This window comes from Octodon degus, unplaced genomic scaffold (genome assembly GCF_000260255.1).
Source record: "Octodon degus isolate 3935 unplaced genomic scaffold, OctDeg1.0 scaffold00165, whole genome shotgun sequence".
Classification (NCBI taxonomy): Eukaryota; Metazoa; Chordata; class Mammalia; order Rodentia; family Octodontidae; genus Octodon; species Octodon degus.
Window position 1 is genome coordinate 5,783,503 of NW_004524741.1, and position 17,859 is coordinate 5,801,361.

The 17,859-nt window shown below is 40.4% G+C and overlaps 2 pseudogenes; both read right to left on the minus strand.

Annotated features, from left to right (window-relative positions):
* LOC101582261 overlaps positions 1–9,749 on the minus strand; it is an 11,062-nt pseudogene extending 1,313 nt beyond the window's left edge.
* Positions 9,750–9,894: 145 nt separating this feature from the next.
* Positions 9,895–17,859, minus strand: part of LOC101582659 — a 46,278-nt pseudogene continuing 38,313 nt past the window's right edge.

The following is a 17,859-nucleotide window of genomic DNA, read 5'->3' on the forward strand; positions in this document are numbered from 1 at the left end:
AGAATAAATGCCTGTCTTTTATATCTTAGTAATGCACAAAAATAAACTTTGCTTTTTAATTTTAATAGCTATGAGCTCATGCTTATCCAAATTGAAAATTCTGCACACAATATCTGTCCTCTTCTTTTGGCTGCAGCTGTTCCTTGATTATAGATAAATCCTCTTGGCAAGCAGAAGGATATACAGTATGGAACTGAAAGCTTTAAGCTTAAAATGGTGAAATCTATCAATATTGGCGATATTACAGAATCATGGGATTTAATTTCCTTCAGGAGTGAAGTACTTCCTGAAATATGTGGGGCTTTAACACTAACAATAATCAGTAATTTTATGAATTAGGCATGAAGAGTAAATTTGGGAGGGCATCTCAGAAATCTTCTATTTCAATTGCTTTTAGGTAGGGATAGTCTTTACTTTGCATCTACACAGGTAGCCATGAGGCTTGAAGCAGACCCAACTCTCTCAGCCCCCAACCTGCTTGCCGGCAGAGGTGTGACTGTCCCCATGAACTGGGGTCAGCACCAAGGCTGTCATATGCAAACACAGGGTGTTGTAAAGGAGATAAGACAGGACAAGGAATTTTTCAGGGAGGCCTGGGGACATCTGGAGGCCTAGGACTGCCAGACAAAGAGCGTGGACCACAGATGTTTATTTAAATCGTCCCACCAAAAGTCCCTGGCCTTACTTCAGTCTATAAAAGGAAGCCACTTCCTCTTGTTCTGCCTGGATAGCCTTAGCACCTTCTCACTGCCTGCACCCAGGTATTAAGCCATATGTCTTGTTGCTTCCACAAAAGGCAGCGATGCCTCTGCCTCATTCACTCACTCGCTTTGCATTCTTTATTACAGCAATCACAACGTCTTTGACAACAACCTTCTGTGGATTGCTTGAAGTAATTTAAAAGATTAGAAAAACAGGCAGCTCACCAAGTAATCACATCTTTGACAATCATTCCTATACCATAAAACTGTAGGTTTATTTATTTATTTATTTTTAAATGCATTGGATTGCTACAGGGTCTCACTACACAGCTCAGACTCATAGTGATTCTCCTGTTTTTAGCCTCCCTAGCACCGGGATTACAGGTGTGCTCTCTATGCCTGGACTCTGTGGCCAGCTCAGCCCATCCTGGAGGTGGAGCTGGTGCTGCATATGGTGCTGGGGATTGAACCGCGGTCCCTGCGCTTGCCTAAGCTCGCTTAAGCAAGCACTGGCCCTGTAACTTTATTTTTAAAGAATTATTCCATAGGTGATTTATTTTTAAAGAATCATTCCATAGGTGATTAGTTGGAATTAATCACTCTTCTTGTAGTATTCTTTTTTTGGAGGGGGGGGGGTTTACTGGGGATTGAACTCAGGACCTGGCTCAAAGCTTGCCAGGCAGGCAATTACTCTACTGAGCTATCTCCCCAGCCCTAGTATTCTTGTATTCTTTTTTTTATGGACTTTACCATTAAAGATCTTTTTTTTTTGTTTGTTTTTATTTTTATTTTTATTTTTTTAGTACCAGGGATTGGACTCAGGACCTTGTGCTTGCCAGACAAGTGCTTATTCTACTGAGCTATCTCCCTGACCCTACTATTAAAGATCTTACAAATAATATTTTTGGCATTTTAAAAATGAGCAGTAATTGTTGAGGACTTGGAAAATGCAGGAAATGTAAAGGAACAAAAATATATTTTAGGTCTATTATTTGAAAAAAAATCACTAAGATTTTGCCACCTATTAAATCTTTGTTCTAGGAAATTTTTGAAACATCCTCAAGTTAGATGTTATGTGCCCTCCTTTTGTTATTAACAATCTGATATACTTTTTTACTAGAATGCCTTCATAGTTATTTTAATGGCTGTGTAAAATAACCACATTTAACCTGTATTTTGCAAACTGCTTCTTTTTATATTATGGACAGTAGAAAGAAACTATTTTTAAGGCATTCTGAGGTGAACAGATGAAACTGCTCAAGGTTAGAGGCAACTGTCCTGCAGCTCTGGCGGCTCAGACAGATGTAATGATCAGCTTTGAAGACGGAGAAGATCAATGATTCTGCAATCTGTTCCGCAATGCGGTAGAGGCCAGGGGACAGGGACGGGCCACAGGGCTCTCCTTAAGGCTCTGCTACATTGTTTTATCTCTGGAGGTTTAAGATGCACACATTTTGTATTACAGATACAAATATACATTCTTAGATTTATTGAAACATTTTCGTTGCATCTTTGAATGTTGTTATGGCTTGTGTTTGGATGTCCCCAAAAGCCTCATGCAGTCATGGGGGGTGGGGTGCAGTTTCAAAAGCTGCTGGCTCCAGAGTCTGTGACTTGTTTGTTGACTGGTGCTAGGGTTGGGTGTGTGAGTGCTATACCCTCCCTAGGGCAGGGAGCCTGTGTACAGTATAAGGAAGGAAACAAGGCTTGTTCTGCTTTACTGTTCTTATTGATTTTGCTGTCTTCCACCACTACGAATGCTTGTCCCTGTACCGTGCCATCTTGCCTTGGAGCCAAGTGATTAAGGAATGAAAATCCTACAAACTGAGTTAAATAAACCTTTAGCACTGGGACTTTTTTCTCAGCTGTGAGAAAAGTAGCTAAGGCATTTGGGAAGCTCTTATGTATTTTAGAATATTCTCTTAAAATAGATTCTTCAAGATAGCAGCATTGAATATGTTGGAGCATGAACTGAAGAAGTACCATTCATGGAGGCCTGGGAGATAGCTCAGTAGAATAAGTGCTTGCCTGGCAAGCACAAGGGCCTGAGTTCAATCCCTGGTTCCACAAAAAAAAAAAAAAACAGCTTCCACAGTGCCTATTTTCTCTACTTGCAACAAATGTAAAACTTTCAGAAAAAAAAAAAAAAAAAAAACTACCATTCATGCTATGGCCTATTTATTGAATCTCATCCTTTCCAATATTGGATACACTTTAAAAAACAGTTCTGCTAATTTAGTAGGCCAACCAATGGTATGAAATTTTGTTATTTTATTTATTTCAATATCTTAAATTTTTGCTTTTAAATTTAGATTTAAAGTAAAGACACAAGGATAATAGAGAGGCCCTCATTTATATTATCCTATTGTTAGCTTTCTGCATAGCCATAACATATCTGTCAAAGTCAAGAAAGTAATAATAATCACATTTCTGAAAACTTTTGCTATGGAGATGTGATTTAATTGAAGATCTTGAGGAGAGAGAACATACTGAACTATCTGAATGGGCTGAAATAATTAAGTACATAGATCTTTACAAGGAAGAAATAAAGTGAGAGAAAGTAATTATGAAGACAGAAGTAGGAATTGGAGTGATATGGCCAGATGACAACAAACAATATAAAAGTGATGGAAATGGTTTTAGAGACAATTTTACATAAAGACACCGAAAATCAGAGTTCCTGCATCCTTGGAAACAAAAGTAAAGTTGATATAAAGGGCCCTTTTTCTCCTTATCTGATTGCTAAAATCTATGACTATCAATCATATCCAGTAACAATGAGTATGTAGGGACAAATATTTGATAAGGACTCCATATTTTTTTCTTTTTTCTGAAGTCATTTCCTTCAAATCAGCTTTTCTTGGAACAGAAGACTCTTCTTTAATCATACTTATTGTTTCTTCAAGAGATCACAGCTGTGCCAGATTATGTATGAGTCATGAGTTCCTCTCAAGCATGAGTAACACCAGGGTGGACACACCTCTCATGGGTAAAGTAGCAAGTATGTACACGAGAGTGCTTTACATACCAAAACTCACTATTTTACTTCATGTAAAACACTGCTGGTGTATAGCATGTATTCATGCCAGAGAAGACAGCCATGAATAATGGTAGTGCCATATGAATAGCATAAAGTTTATCTTGTTTTAATACCTAAGTCTCTTGAGTTTCCTCTAGTGAGTTAGACATTCAAGACTCATTCTTATTGCTTTCTCTTTTTTTTGGCTGCATCATCAAGAGACCCTGGATCCCAAGCCGTTGTAACCCACTCGCCACTGATCAGCTACGTGCTTCTGTCTGGGTGATTCTCTTACAGATTCTGTTGCATCACTGCTTCACAGAGTATTTAGGTTCTCGACTGATACCAAGCAGTTCTGAGCCCTGACTTCTGGCAATTTCTTCCTTACTCTTGGGTTCTGTCAGTAATTGTCTAGATGCTTTGTGGGAGGTGATGTTTACTGGCTTATGCTGGAGCCTTCCTTTCAGGAGGCTCCCCTCAAATTCCTGGGTCAATGTTTGACCTTCCCATTTGGGGAGGAAGGTGCTGGTATGCTGTCCTCCAAACACCACACCAGGAAGCCTCAGACTACTCAAGTTGCTCCTCTAGCCAATCTAGCAAACCAGCACCAGTCCCAGAGGCCTTTTTGGAGTAGAATCTTAATAAGCATGTTTTGCTTACCCTCAAGAGGAAGGCTTGCACACCTACGTGGAAGCCGGTCTTTTCTCACTTGTTAACTGCTGGCTTTGAAGTCCTGTCACTTCTCATTTCCTTGTATAGGTGTTCTATGTGTTACTTGGTGTTACACGTTTTATCTGTTTGCTGTGTCCCCACTTTCTTTTTTTAATGTTGGGAACTTTTTAGAAGGTCATCTAATTGTCCACATTTTTCTTTATTATTTTTTCGGAACCGGGGATTGAACTCAGGCCCTTGCTCTTGCCAGGGAAGCACTTATTCCACTGAGTCATCTCCCAGGCCCTATTATTTCTTTTAAAATAGAAAGTTTATCATATGTTTTGTGGGAGATTACTCTTCATAGTATTTTAAAAATTGACTTTATTTTTAACTTCACCCATCTAAAATCCACTTGGCTGCTTGGTATCAGTTGAGGATCTAAATACTCTTCTGCTTCTTCCAAAGGATTCAATGCCAAACTCAGTGGTTTTTGTTTGTTTGTTTGTTTGTTTGTTTTTTTCAGGTGGCAAAACCAGGCTTTGTTTTGGAAAAGACAATTGAATTGGTTTTTGGTGGAGGGCAGGGGCAAGAAGGGGTACCCCAGGCGGTAATGTCTACCCAGGGTGGGCTGAGGGCTAAGCTGAGCCTCAGGTGGGTCTCTTGCTCCCAGTGCTCCCTTGTACAGCTGTCTCCCCATGGGCTCTGGGAAGCCTCGTGAGAAGTGCAGGCTGGGAAAGGCTGCTGTCTCAGACACCAGCTTCCCATCACGGGTCTCAGTCTTCTTCACAACCGCAGCAGACTTGGTGCGGGTGAAGCCCGGGCTTTGGAGGCTCCCAAAGCCAGGGCTTGTGAGGCCCCCATAGGGTGAGCTCACTTTTCCTGAATAGCCCCTGGTGGTCTTCATGTGGATGCTCAAGTTCTGCATCCCAGCCTCCAGTCTGTTCTCGCCCTCCAGCAGCTTGCGGTAGGTGGCGATCTCGATGTCCAGGGCCAGCTTGATGTTCGTGAGCTCCTGGTACTTGCGCAGCTGCAGGACTGTGTCCTGCTTGGCCTTCTGCAGGGCAGCCTCCAGCTGGGCCAGCTTGGCATTGGCATCCTTAATGGCCATCTCCCCATGCTTCTTGGCATCAGCGATGGCAGCCTCCAGGGATGCTCTCCGGCCTTTGAGGGCCTCAATCTCTGCTGATGCTGGCTGATGCCACAGTTCATTTCAGAGATCTCAGACTTCATGTGGCGGAGGTCATCATTATGGTTTCCAGCCAGTCTGCTACTCTTCATACTTGATCTGGTACATGCGCCCGGCCTCGGCCCAGCTGCAGTTGGCAATCTCCTTGTACTGGGCCTTGCCCTGGGCGATGATGCCCTCCAGGTCCAGGGAGCGGCTATTGTCCATGGACAGCACCATGGATGTGTCCGAGAGCTGAGACTGCAGCTCACGTATCTCCTCTTCATACAGCTGTCTGAGGAAGTTGATCTCATCAGTCAGCCCTTCCAGGTGTGACTGGAGCTCCACCTTGTTCATGTAAGCTTCATCCACATCCTTCTTGATGAAGACAAATTCATTCTCCATCTCTGTATGCTTGTTGATCTCATCTTCATACTTATTCTTTTTTTTTTTTTTCAGAACCAGAGTTTGAACTCAGGCCCTTGTGCTTGCCAGGGAAGTGCTTATTCCACTGAGCCATCTCCCCGGCCCCCTCATACTTATTCTTAAAGTCCTCCACCAGTCCCTGCATGCTGCCAAGCTCCTCCTCCAGCTTTATTTTCTCCTGACCCGGTGTGTCTAGCTGCCACTGGAGGTTGTTGATGTATCTTTTGAACATGATGTCTATGTTACCCCAGGATGTCTTCTGCTACTGCAGGAGGCTCCGCTTGATCTCCAGCATCTTATTCTGCTGCTCCAGAAACCGAACCTTGTGGATGAAGCAGGCAAACTTGTTGTCGAGGTTCTTGATCTGCTCCTTCTCCTGAATACACATGCCTGGATGTTGGGGTCCACCTCTAGATTCAGGGGGTTTAGCAGGCTCTGGTTCATCTGGTGTCTCTGATGCTTCCCACACCACCAGCCCCACCATAGCCATCCAGCCCCAGGCTGCCCTGGAAGCTGCCGCTGTTGCCTATTCAGGAGAAGCTGGAGGAGCTGATGCGGCAAGCCGGCCCACCATTGTAGGAGAGGCTGCTGAAGGCCCAGAGGCAGGAGGTGGACACCTTGTAGGACTTCTAGGTCACCCTTATGGACATGGTGGAGGCTGGAGTGGAGGCAGGCGAACTGAAGGTGGAGACTGGAGAAGGAGCCTGGCAGCTGCTCTGGACGGTGGTGCCAAATTCAGGGTTTTGACTAATCTTTCCTATTCTTATGAGGTAAGAAGTCACCCTCATTTTCCTTTAATGTATTTATTCTTTTTATATTAATTGGACTTCTATTTCAAACAGCACTAATTAATCCTTCACTTGCACCCAAATATTTATAAATCATACAGACAGTCAGAATGAGAAAAAGAGACTAGGCACTGCATTGATAAAGAGCTGGGCATGTGGAGGAGGAAAATAAAATGAGAGGCATGTCGTAATTTATTTTTCTCAGAGTAAGGATTCACCGAGCGCACACCGTTTAATTCTTTTTAAATAATTTCCTTCTACGCCATAGGCACTGTTCTTCTTTAGCATCTTCGGTTTTTTCCTAGTTGCTCTGTGTGGATCGCATGACATTCAAGAGATGAACAGTAGAGGGCAGTGTAAGCGCGTATTGATGAGTGTAAACCGCGCAGCTCCAAAGAAAGGCAGATTGGAGCAGCTTTTTTTTTTTTGACCCATTGCTACTGTGCCCCTTTTTCTCAATAATCCAGACTTTAGCTCAGCAGTCGCCCGTGCAGTAGGAGAGTCGGCCTGTGACGACCATTGACTATGGCTGGAGAGCTTGTACAACCAAGTAAAGTCCATTTGAATCTTATTCTATAAAATGTATTCATTCATTTGTTCATATTTTTCAACAAAGAACAAATTGCTACGATGCTACATCTGAGTGCTGGGAAAATGAACCATTTGAACTTTGATTTTTTGATTATTCTTCAAATTTTCTACAATGGACATGTTCAAGTTCCATGATGAGAAAGAATAGATGTTACAAACATCAAAACTTTTCCTGTTTCTAACAATCAAAATTTATCATAAATTATGACAGAAATGTGTTTATGGTAGGATAGACAGGCAGAAAAACATCTGTTGGGCTGTATCTCTCTATACTCCTAGTCGTGGATGTTGAATTCTTAGCTATAGAGGAGATGGGGGCATCAGAAAGGGACAGTGAAAAAAATAAAATGTATCCCTGGAGCGCAGGCTTACTTGAAGCTGCCCAGATGGGAAGTCCTGCTTCCTGTGACTCCAGGCCTCTGAAAGTCTCCTTTGCCTGTTCCCCAAAGGCACTGCTGGGCAGGGCTTGGGAAGCCACCGCAAGGACTGGAAGGTTTCTCGCTAGCGGGGCGGCTCTTGCTCCAGCAAGGGACACCGGCACTGGGATCGCACTGCGCAGGCGCTGCTGCGGGACGTGCTCCAAATTGGACTCAGAAGATATCTCTCCCTATCAGTTCTACAGTTCGCTCTGCTCAGCACTGGCCTTAAACAAATTCCAATCTCAATTGAATTTCATAGGCTTGCCTTGGCACCTTGTCATTGTGAACATTGTTACCATAGAGAAATGCATTAAGAGTTTCAAAGAACCAGTGTCTTTCAAAATGCCATCTCTTTGTAGTTTTTTAAAGGTTAGCATATGTATTAACAAATGACAAAGAAGTAGAAGATCTTCTTCATTCCGGGGTCACTAGCACCCAGTAACTAGAAATGGGGTCTAAGTAGCTGCATTTAAGGACAGATTGGAGCTCACAATTAGATTGGAAATTACTGCAAACCAGTTCAGGTCAAAACATTCAAAGCTGTCAGCAGGCACTAAACCCCTCCCTACACTTTCCCCAAAGCATCTTGAAAGTATCAAATTGTCTAGGATTTTTAATTATCTGCTGAAGACCTTTGCCAATATTTCACTTTGAGTAGAATTCTCATATGTATTTTTGTTAGTGAGTGGGCAACTTTTTTCTCTGGCCATTTAAACCTGCAGTTTTAGAAAGCTTTCACTGTTACTATTTTATATTTTGTTCAGTTTTCCACTGTTTCCCAGCTTCTATACAATAGGTTAATAAACTAAATTTTCCTAGAGCAAATATATCTCAAATGTGACAAAACAAACAAACAGACAAACAAAACAAAACAAAACAAAACAAAACACAAAGCCAAAAGATGCTGGCAGAATAATCACCCAAACAATGTTCACTTTCTCACTTTTGGAACCTGTGAATATGTTGTAATACATAGCAAGAGGGATTGGTGGGTTACACAGTTTGAAATGGGCAGATTAACCTGGATTATCTGATTGGGTCCAATCTGATTGTGTAAACTCTTCAAAGCAAAAAATCTTGTCTGGTTGCAAGTAGAAGAGGTGCCCCACCCTAAACTATCAAATCTGAACACACAAGGTGGGTCAGATCTCAGAGGCACGGCTGATGGGAACCAGGTTTTCAGAGTGGAGCTGTGGCGTCAGTCACAACCTTGTGGAGTGGAGCTGCAGCTGTCTTGTGCTTGGCACCAGAGGCTTTGACCTTGGGTGAGCAGTGGCATGGCAGGTTGATAAGGGCTTCTACGCGTGTGTTTGCACCAGTACATGGAGTTGGTCCAAATGGTGTGGGTCGTTCTGAGGCACAGACTCTCGGTTGTGGGGGATGCAGAACTAGATGCTCACTGGAAGAGAGGAATGACTTTTGATTGTTGTCATTGTTTTACCTGATTACAGTTCAACAAAGCAATGAAAAAAAAAAACGGGAAGTTCCTTTTTTTTTTTTCTGGGTTGCAAAATAAAACCAGAAAGTGCTTTTTGTACCTGTTCATTTAAGTTTTAGTCAACAAAAGGTAAGACAAAAACATATGTCAATGCACACTTAACAAAAGTCACCTATACAATGGCGATCATGAGGAAGACCACAGTTGAAATAGAAAAACGATTCACCAGGAACACTAGGAAGCTATTTTTGAGCTTCTGGGGAATCAAACCAAGGGCCTTGTGTTGGGGTTAAAAGCTGTTCCCAAGAATCTATGGCAGCTGGCTGGACGCCAGGGACTAACATTTTTTTCCAAATGTTCCAATGACACCTGAGTTCTCCCTGAATAGCAAGCACTGATAACGAACAGCAGGACTGAAAAGTGGTAGCTCAGCTTTTCCTCAGTATTTGAAAATTTGAAATGTTATTTCTTTAGTTTCTTCCACAAACTTGTTCAAGTTTTTATTCTTCTCCTTAGTTCTTGGTTTAAGACTTCAAGGGTACCTCCATGTTAATCTTTATAATCATTTCTTCCTATCTAAAAAATCCCCCATTGCTTTATGTATATTGTTTACCTTCTTGGACATTCACATATTTTTCTCTTTTGCAGATCTTTCTGCACTCTGTCCAGTATTTCCAGCCTTAGGAACTCTCTTTATAGACAAAGCAGCTTCTTGTTCTCTTGTGGTAAATACACATTCATCTCGCTTGGAAATTCAGAACTTAGAATGAAACAGCTCTCCCCTACTAATTTGTTATCACATGCATCATATTCAAGCTGTGTTGTCTCATCTTCTGCTTCTGACTCATCAATAGGAGAAATGGAGCATCATCATCCAAGCATTTGTTGCTATGACTATCATATCGTGTATTTCTAAACCTTCACCAACATTCATTTGTTTCAATGATTCCTTAAGGTGGTGTTCATTCTTCAGTTTTTCAATATAGTTAGAAAATTCTCTTGGAACAGCTTGCTCAAAACTTAAAATTTTCCTCCAAGGTAATGGGTTCCTTCCATCCACAGATTATAAAATTGGGAACGTAGGTCTTTTTTCTTTGATTTGTGTTTTATGTATTCATGATCATCTAGTGTTTCTCTTTCCTTTTGGTCTTCCTCTTGGTGTTAATTTTAGCTTCTATTTCCTCTTCTTACAATTCATTTGTTTTCTTGAATCTTTCAAAAATAGCCTTCAAAGTCAGTGGTCTTGGTTCTATGGATGAGTTACTTGATGAATCTGTTTGAACACTCTCAGATGTAGGAACAAATTTCCTCACGGGTTTTCTTTGCGTCCGTTTAGGTCAGAAAGATACACATTGTGCTTTAAATAAGCTGCTACCAGAGGAAGAGCTATCACTTTGATTTTCAATTTCTATAGTTGTATCAGATGGCATATAGCTAACAGGATGCATTTCTGATTTTCCATCACTTTTTCTTGGTCTTAAAGTGTTTCTTCTCTAATTGCGCCGCTAGAGAACGGGTCAGCCTTGTAACCCCACTAACAGTTGGAATGAAATCTCGCGAGACAACTCGGCTGCCCCGTGGAATGAGCCCTGGAAGACTGCTTCAAATCATTCTTTATTGAGGCCCCATACTCAAAGTGAGCTAGGCATAGTGATTTAATTGTAGCTTGATTTACTTACTGATAAACAGAACTCAGTATCATATTATGTTTTGTATTGTTCAGCGAAAAGTTTAAAATTTGTCTTTTAAAGTAGGAGATGAAATACCTTTTTAGTTTTAAGAAGAACAGATTCATGGTTGAAGAAAGCCTATGAAGGTGGAGACGAAAAGCCCCTCTTCCCTTTCAATTAATGTCTGCACAAGACCTAGTTACTTCTACATGAACCATATGTTACATTTTGAGTTCCTTTCAAGACATGTTGATACAATTTAAACAAAACATTCATTACTTTAAAAAATACCCTCTGCTTCTAATTTTAAAAGCATATGAGTAAATACATCTCTTACTAGAGTGAGAAAAACACCCTAGTGTGCTTCAAGTAGGTAGAAGCTCACCAGCTTCGAGGATACTTTCATGTGGCCACCACTTGTGTCTTGTTCCTGGCTTGTGTGTCTGGCTGGGGGTGGTGGAGGAGCAAAACCTTTCTCCAATTAGCCTTGCCATATATAGAAGGCATGCTGTGTCCTGTAGCCTAAGGCTTTTGTTATGGGAACTGCTGCCTACAGAAGTCCAGACTTGATCAACTGCTCTCCTTTTACGGGAATCTTAAGTTGTGTCTTAGATTCTAGAGGTGAATGCACAGTGCAATTTCTTCCTCACTACAACTTCTTTCCTCCAAATCTGGTTATCACATGAGTCATTAGAATAATTGCAGCTGAAACCAACAATTTTAGAGAGGAAATTGAATGCATAACTTCTATTGCTTGGACTGGTGGAACTAGTTAAAGGATGAGAGTTCAGTTTTGCTCTTGACCTCAAATAGCTTAAAAGTACATTAAATTGTGAATTTCCTATGAGCTATTGGAAAAGATTTGGTGGTGTTTGTGATAAAGACATTATAAAATCAGACATAGAGCTTGGTCAAATATATTTATGGTCTATGGGCTGACTTATTTAAGAGAAATTAAGTTGACAACATTTTAAATTCAAGGATTTAAGAATGCTCATAAATTTATGGAAACAATACTATCTGTCTTCTAAAATTATATAATTCAGAGATCTCATTCATCCAACTGTACATTCACTCAGCATTTATTTAAAAAGGTCTATATACCAAGAGATCTTTTAGGAATTGAAAGTAGTGAAGGAAAGACAAAATCCTCTCCTGATATGTTTTGTTTTCTAGTAGGAAGAGACAGACAACACTGTGTATTTAAAAATACAGAATACAACAGGTAATGATAAATGTTATGATTAAAAAAAGGTCAGGATGAGGGAGATGGAGAGTGAAAGTTACTTTATTTTCTTCAGAGTGGTCAGAAAAGGCCCTCCCAAGGAGCCAACTTTGAAGGCCCTCCCAAGGAGCCAACTTTGAAGGCCCTCCCAAGGAACCAACTTTGAAGGCCCTCCCAAGGAGCCAACTTTGAAAGAAATACAGGAAGGTAAACAGATGTCTAGGAAGAGTGTTCTAGTGATGCAGTAAGTGTGCTGGAGGCCTAGGTCAGGGAAGTGCTGAGTCAGAAACCAGGAAGTAGATAATGTGGGTTTCTAGGTGGCATTGTGAAAACTTAAGCTTTTATTCCATGTGAGGTAAAGAACTATTCGAAAATGTGGAGGAGAAAAGGTTGATTTTCACTTCAGTGTGATCAGCCAGACTACTTTGTAGAACAGGATAATAAATGTACAAACACTGAAAGCTAGTTGATCATTTGGGAGGCTAGAGCAATAGCTTTGTGAGAGATGGTGGACAGGGGCAGCAGCAATAATAAGACCAACTAGCCTGTGATAAGGTTCTGGATCAATCTCAAAGGAATAAGCAAGGAGAGTCACTACTGGTTTGACTGTAAAGTGTAAGAAAAAGGACAGGGTGAATTTTGGTTTAATCAAAAACACTGAAGAAAATGGACAAAAACTGCAAGAGGAATATATTTAAAAGAAATGAAAACATTTAATTCTTGGTGTTGGACAAGTTGAGATGTCCAAGAGATACCAACGTGGAGGTATAACATAGGCAAATAGGAGCACATCCTGGGATTGTGGGGAGGAGATTCAGATTGGAAATACAAATTTGGGAGCTGTCAGGTGTTAAAGTTGCATAGAGTCATGGGAATGGGCAAAATCACCTATTAAAGGCCATGGAGAACATAAAGAAGGGTTATGCATGGTGCCAGGCCCTGAAAGCTTAGATGGCTGGAAGGTGAGTGAGTCATCAATGCAGAATGGGGGCCAAGAGGTGGTCAGGAAGGACACTGCACAGTGGAGTTTGGAAGCCAAGGGAAAGTGATGCTTCAAGGAGAGAGTGAGAGGGGCCAACTGCCAAGCTGCTGATAGGCACAACACATGCAGAATCCAGTGCTGCACATTGACCCTGACATGGTCAAGTGCATTTCTGACTCTAAAAATATGGGCAAAGACCAATAAAAGCTTCATCAAATGTTGAATGAAAGATTAATGTCTTGGTTGAAACAGGTTCTGGAGAAGAGGGGAAGGGAGGAGTGGATGAGAATGTAGGGATCCGGCTGGAGGCTATTTCTGCAAAGACGGAGAGAGAAATAGAGCAGTAACCGACCTCTCACATGGAGCCAAGGGAGGTGTTTGTGGCTATTGTCATGTAAATGTGGAAAAAATGCTGTAACATGTTTATATGCTTACAGAAATGCTCCAACAGAAAGAAAAATAATTAGGTGTTGTAGGACAGAACGGGAGAAATTGCCAGACTAATGTCTGTGAGTGGGCCGGAGGGGCTTAGCATACCACTAGAGAAGTTGGCCTTAGACGCAGTGTGGTCAGCTCATTCAGTATAATGGGAGTAAAAGCTGGTGAAAGGCATCCTAAGACCAACCTGCATTCCATTAGTGGTAGAAGCACGTGAAACTTTTCTTTTAGTTGCTCCTGTTTTGTTCCCTATTCTTTTGCTGTTTCTTTTCTTTTTCTTTTTTTTTTTTTTTTCATGCAACACAGAATGGGACAGTTACTTTGTTATTTGTCAGGGTCTCAGGATAACCTGTGCGTGGCTGCGCCCACGCAGCACCATTCTGCTCCAATCAGGGCACTGGCAAGCATATGAAAAATTTCAATGAGATGGATTGCTAGGGCAGGTAGAAGCAACTTACCTAGTTGGTTGTTGGCACAAAAACTAGGCAGACTGATACTATCTCAGCAGAATTCAAGTGAACTTTTATTGGCACAGAACTATGAGACAAACTCTCAGTTTTATTATGATGTAACAAGTTATCCAAATAACACAGAGTGCCAGAATAGTGCAAAAATAAATACAAACATTACTTTCCCAGTAAAGAAACAACAGGCAAGACATCTCATGGGTAGTGCAAACAGGCTAATTTGAAAACATTCCTCTGTTTAAAATAAGAATAATATTTAAGCCTAAAACTATACTCATAAAGTTACTATCAGAAAATTTAAAACAATGTATGAGCTTTCACGGTGTAATTCCCCTTCTAGTAATCTACTGGGATAAAACACATAGCTTTTTTTTTTCCCCAGTACCAGGGATCAAACCCAGGGACTTGTGCTTGCCAGGTAGGTCCTTATGCCACTGAGCTATCTCCCTGGCCCACACCCAACACTTTATTCACATATGATTACCTTGAACCACATGAATTAAGTGCCAGACTCTGTGATAAACACTTGCAATGTCAGTGCCTCTGGCAGCTGCCTCTCTCTAGCAAATGAATTTTCCTCTCATTTGCTGCGGGGCTGCTTCCCTCAGCTTATCCACGTGGCGATTTGCTACTTCCTGGTCTCTATGGGTAAATCAATGCACCTGTTTTGCTTTTACACACTTCAGAAGTGCCTCTCACTGGATGCCTGTGTTTTCTTTTCCTCACTACTGAATGCCAGCTTGCTACTGTCACCAGGTAGGAAAGTGTCCCTATACTCCCCTCACCTCAACTTTTGGTGAAGACAGTTGTAGGCAGTCCAGTCACGTGGCTTTCCCAAGACAATGGCAAATTTAGGAAACAGTGAATCATCCATTTACTCTCTCATGGGAGGGAGGCTCCATCTCATTTTGTTGACTTGACATTCCAGCCTCTGTCAATCATGTAACTTTCAAGTAGAATCAACGAAACCTCTTTTCTAGGCTCTTGTTATTGATTCATATATACGCTATTATGAATGCATGCAAAACAAAGAAGTCTGCTTATACAAGAGTCTTAGATAAAAATGTCTAGAATACAAAAGCCCCCTTGCAAATTGCAGTCTATCAAAACACTAAAAGAGTAATAAAAATAAACCAGAAAGAAAATGTAACAAAATTAATTAAGATAAAAATGTTTTTCTTACACCTTTCAACTTAAAATGCCTTACATTGCAAAACAGCATTAATGCATTTTTTTTTCAAAGACAGCGTCTCTAAGTTTGTCATGCAATCATTTTTATTTTTTTGGATCTTGCTATGCAGTTCAGGCTGCCTTTGAACTCACTATGTGGTCTATTCTGGCCTTGAACTTGTAGTGATCCTCCTGCCTCAGCCTCCTAATTGCTGGGATTAGAGACATTTGCCCCCATGTATCTGACATCTATTTTTTGAACCATGGTTTTTGACAACAAATTTCTTGAGAACCTCATGTAGACTTTCAAGGCAGAAATGACAAACTGGCAAGTGAAGCTGTGTTTTGTATGACCTGTGTTTAAAATAATTTCGATTTATTTTCGTTGAATTTCACGATGTAAATCTTTTGTTCTGTATTTTAGGGAAGGGTCTACAGGGTGTTCAGGGTCTCACTACTAGATCGGACTAGTAGTGATTCTCCTGTTCACAGCCTCCCAAGTGCTGGGATTACAGACGCTTGCTACCACACCCAGTCTCAACTGCTGTCTCAGTGCTCCCTGGGAGCAGGCCAGCACGGCAGGCCCAGGGATTGAATCACTGGCCCCTGAACCTGCTTGCAGGCACTTTAATTCACTGAGCTATTTGGCCAGCCCTCAAGATGTAGACATTTAGATGAAAATCTAGAAAAAATTCAGGTGATAGGCATCTTTGGACTTCCTTTCAAATATGTAAGCTCTTACATAGATTGACTGTTTGTAAGAGAAAGATCTTCTTGTTACCACCAAGTTCAGCTGGATATCACCTCTTACCCCTATCTCTTACCATTGGGTTCGCTCTATCTACAGAGTGCTTGGTTCATGGGTGTTACCTTCCTGCCTCAGAAATCCTCCCATGAAATTTGCAAAAAGTTGCTTTCAGTATTAATTAATCAATCATAATATGGCTTCTCTCACTTTTCTAGATGCAAAAGAAGACATGTCTTTTAAAAGTTGTAATTTAAGTGCCATAAGACAATATTAAATTGTCTAATTTTTTTCTGTGCTATAGACACAGAAATTTTGTCTGCTCAGGTTTTGTATGATAGCAGGCAACTGAGCTATCATTTCTTCATGGTAAAGAGCTAAGTGATTTTTTTTTTTTTTTTTTTTTTTTTTGCGGAACCAGGGATTGAACTCAGGCCCTTGCGCTTACCAGGGAAGCGCTTATTCCACTGAGCCATCTCCCCAGCCCCAAGCTAAGTGATTTCTGACAGGACCACAAACTGTATCTGTAGGTTGGTTTTTCTCTTAGGGCCAATACAGAAATTCATAGGATTTTTATCTTTTGTCTGATGATTCATGCCTAACCACCTACTAGTAAAGCACTCCTGCCATTTCTGGAATTAGCCTGATTCATCCTGGTACAGCACATCTAACTCCTGGCAGTATTATAAATGACTTCTAAGCGTAGAAAGGTGAATGTTTGAGGTTCACTACCAAGGGTATATATGACATTTAATATATAGTATATGTAGTATATTACATCTCCTATACACTTAACACATATGTTACACTAAATCACTTTTTTTTTCTTTTGTTTTGTGGAACTGGGGATTGAACTTAGGCCCTTGCGCTTGCCAGTGATGCGCTTATTCTACTGAGCCATCCTCCCGGCCCCGAAATCACTTATTTTTTTAAGATGGACATTCTGATTGCAATATATTGAACAGTAAGTTCATTGTTTGTGCTTAGGACTACTTGATATGTTTGTTTAGGCTATTCAAGCAAAATGTTCTTTTGGTATTCAACTTGAAAAAAAATGAGATGGTGATATTAACATGCTATCACAAAGATAACAAGTTGATTAAGTCATTAACAATTTTAAGTATCTTAATGCAAATAGCATTTGAACATATTGTCAGTTTCAGAAATAAAATGGCCAACCTTCCCCAAAGAAATTAATAATGTGAGTTTTTATCTCTGAATGCTTTGTTAATTCTTTTTTCTTTGCTTATTAATATCAAATTTTGTATAGAAGGAGAATTTGTAGGAAAATTTATTAAGCATTTCTTTTATTGTTTCTTAATTTTAAATGTTAGTACTACATTCCAAGTAATAGAAGAATTAGTATATTTTTTCTAGTATTTGCATAGTTTCATTATTTTACATTTAATTTTCTGGTGCATTGGAATATGTCTTGAGGAACAAATCCAATTTTATGTTTTTTTAAATATGGCTATCTGGTTACTTTTACAGTATTTAAGTTCAGCTCTTTCCTACTGATTTGAGACACCAACATTATTGTATATCTAGTTAGATCTACTCGTGTACCTTATATTTGTGTTATTATTTCATGGTTTAACTAGTCATGTGGCAAAGATCATTCATATTTTAATTACAGAAGACAAAGCAGGGTTTAATACCTGGTAGAACTAAAATGGCATTGTCTTTTAAAACTTCATAGCTTTCCTGGCAATTTTTATTTATTTTTTTGTTTTTCCAAATCAACTTTGCAATCAACTTGCCTTTGACATCAACTAGAAATAGTAGTGGGTTATCAGCTGAACTGGCAAATGTCAGAAGTTGTTGACTTGAGCCTTTTCAGCTCAGCATATTAATATGGCTTTACTTTTTATACCTTGTGGTTATACTTTTCTGCTGGATGGTTAAGACCAAGGTAAAGCAAGACCTATATAACTAAAAAATGTAACTTTTGTATCTGACAA